This window comes from Nematolebias whitei, chromosome 1, assembly GCF_014905685.2.
Source record: "Nematolebias whitei isolate Nwh7 chromosome 1, NemWhi1, whole genome shotgun sequence".
Classification (NCBI taxonomy): domain Eukaryota; kingdom Metazoa; phylum Chordata; class Actinopteri; order Cyprinodontiformes; family Rivulidae; genus Nematolebias; species Nematolebias whitei.
Genome location: NC_056498.1, coordinates 52,250,948 through 52,254,284, shown reverse-complemented (window position 1 = coordinate 52,254,284; position 3,337 = coordinate 52,250,948). Strand labels below are relative to the sequence as shown.

General features: G+C 36.7%; 1 non-coding gene across 1 annotated transcript; it reads right to left on the bottom strand.

The window, feature by feature from the left end:
• Positions 1-370: 370 nt before the first annotated feature.
• Positions 371-561, bottom strand: LOC119421090. The gene has a single exon (XR_005187335.1). It is a non-coding gene; the product is annotated as a U2 spliceosomal RNA (small nuclear RNA).
• Between the last annotated feature and the right edge of the window lie 2,776 nt (positions 562-3,337).

The window sequence follows — 3,337 nt, the reverse complement described above, 5'->3', positions numbered from 1 at the left end:
TATTAACGTTTAGTATATCTTAGATCTTTTAGTGCACCGTTTGTTAAGCGTATATTACTTTTTATAGTTTATATTTAGAATTTTTTTGGACGTAACTGAGACCCTGTGTACATAATTCTGTTCCACTTCATGTAACACGTGATGGAACTAACATGTGTTAGATACAACTTTATAACCAAATAGTTCAAGTAAATTCATAATAAAGTTGCTACATACCTGAAACTTTTAAACTAAAAGCATGACTTTTGAAATTGCTTCTGAGCTTAAAGTCAGAAATAATTTCAGCTGCAAAATTGCAGCTTTCCAGCAGAGGTCGCTGGTAATCCTCGACATGGACGATGATCGACAATAGTTATATTGCACATTGAGAGGAGGGTGCACCGGTCCTGGAGATACTGCAATACCAGGTCGATGCGTGGAGTGGACGGAGCAAGCCCCTATTCCATCTCCCTGATCCAAAAATCAATTTAATATATGGTCCCCGGGTAGGGGACGTATCAGATATTAAACTGATAAGAACAGATACTACACTTGATCTTAGCCAAAAGGCCGAGAAGCGATAACCCACAGCTCGCACAGGACACGGTGTCGTTCTTCCCACACACCTTTTCACTCGCGGTTTTGAAACTAAACGTTACATTTTGTGCCTTAACAACAGATTTCTCTTTGACTTTCAGCGCTAACGATGTAAAATTACAGATAGTGTATTTTTTTTAAAGTGGTTTTGTTGATATCAAATAAAACGAATGTTCACAAAGGACAGCCGCCTGGCTACTTCCGGGGCACGTGACACACTTTGGTCCAATAGGAAAACCGAGAATCACAAACAACTATAATAATCAAACCTTCTTCACAAAGACGTTTAAATAACTATAATACATTTATACAGCCATTTATTTGCTATTTCGCGTGCACTTTGTGAGTCAAATAAAACTTGTAGGCTCGACATAAGTAAATGTTTACGATATAAACTATATAGCAGAAATATTTTAGCGCCTCCTGGAGGACAGGAAGATGAACTGCAGTCCTTCATTTTTTTCAACCCCAATGATAAATAACCCCCCGGTAACATTCTCTAATGAATGTTTTTACCATTGCTGCTTTCTTTAACATTCAAGAGGTTCTGATAAATATTATTAATTGTATGTGCTCGAAATGCTTTATTTCTTTACTTGTTATCTTTATATTGACTTGTCCACCATCATTTCATTTATTCATTCAGAAACAAAAGAACAAAACGAAAAAACAAATAAATAATTGAATGAAAGGGATGCAGAAAGAAGAAAATTCTGATAATATCTGCCCCTTTTTTAAAAATATATAAAATAACTACAAACAAACAACAATGTAGGATTGAACAATCTCCAAAGTGAAAACAAAAAATATTAGATATCCTTCACATGGTCTCAACAATTTTAACTTAATCATCTTTTTAAACATATAAATGGTTTTAGAATTGTTTTATGGTGATATCAAGGCAATTCTACAATCCTAATCCCTGAATTACAACGCAGCACTCCTTCAGACTAGTTCTAAATGGAGGATTTACAAACATTTCCATTCCCTTAAGGTTATAATGACTCTCTTTTTTAACACATTTTAATTGAATATTTGGGGGTAATCTTTTTTATGAGCTTTATACATGATTTGTAAAATACAATTTTCAAACAAATCATAAAAGTTTAATAATTTCAGTTGATGAAATAATATATTTGTTGGGTGACCATAGTACTTCCTACTAATAATTCTTATAGCTCTTTTTTTTTTGTAAAATAAAAATAGTGTTTGTAATTGTTTTGCATGATTTTCCCCAAACTTCAATGCAATAGATTAATTATGGAACAATCATTACTTTATACAATATATACAAAGCTTTGTCATTCAGAAACTCTTTTACTTTATCCAACAAATTTTAGTCAGGTCATCTGGACAGTTTCTTTTTTTTGCTGAAACATTTCACCTTCCATCCAGAAGGCTTCACCAGTCAAGGAAACACACAATACAAAACTGATTCTTCCACCAAACAGCTTACTCCAAAGTGGAACAAACCAGTTATGTTGGTGCTAAGATGGTGTCTTTGGCACGCCCCCTCCTCTTGTGCCGGCCCTCTTCCTCGTTGGCAGGCATGTCAAACTGGTTCAAAACCAAAAAAAGTCCATGCTCAATAATCCAGGTATGCAATCCAACAATTTTCAGTCAGATCATCTGGACAGTTTCTTTTTTTACTTTATACAGTAATGCAATTGATTCAGCTATTTTATTCTTATTCACCGTGTTACTATCTTAATTTCATTGCATCTTCCTTCTTTCTATATTGAACATTCTGTAGCTTCCAGAATGACCCCCCCCCCCCCCACACACATATTTAATTAACATCTGCCGTCACATCAATGATTGCTTTACTGAACATCAGTTTCTTCCTTCTTGTTACTCCCCAGTTTTAATCCTTTTATAGATTTATTCAGATCACTACCATTTGTTGTATTTTTTAGTGTCCTATGTATTCCAGAATTGCGCCGCTCAAGATGGCTGCATGTTGGAGTAGCTCTCTTACATTCATTAGGAGATTTTGCTTTTGAAAACTTTAATTACTCTTTTTTTTTCTGGATGTAAATCGCTTTTGTCGGATAATTACTTCCTCTGGTGTCAGACGCTGTGCCGCTGGAAGGATTTTTACTGAAACCTTTTTTACTTTTGGACATTTGTTATGAGGCGTAACCATAACAACAAGGTGGTTTTCTACAACTGGGAGCTGCTGATTAACATCTCAAAAGCTCAAATAATACCTCAACTACAGCCCCAAATCCCAAAGGAGTTGAAAAGGAGGTGCCGTGGATGCATTCCCATCTACCTGGAGGCGGTGCTCGAGTGCCTGACCGCCGAGATTTTGGAGGTGGCGGGAAACGCGGCTCGTGGCAGTGGGAGGACCAAGATTGTCCCCCAACACTGGCAGTTAAGTCCGCCGTGGGACGGACTGCTACAAGAGATCCTTCCTGCCCAAAGCCATCAGCATCTATAACAACTCTAATGAAACCAAGATGAGCTACAACAACAACTAATTTCCCTTTGGGATCAATGAAGTATTTTTGAATTGAATATATCGTCTTGAATCAGACTGACTCCAAAAACTTAATCATGTGTAGATGTTCATCCGATGATCGCTTAACCCAAACTTCATCCAGTGGTTCATGGAATAGTTTGGTACTGGACAGAGAAACACACACAGACATGGCAACAAACATCGTCTGCCTTTGGTTTTGGGCAACAAACGATAACAGAATGGAATGTCATGTTTGCTGAATGCACTTTGGATTACTGTGACTCTTGTGATTGGGGT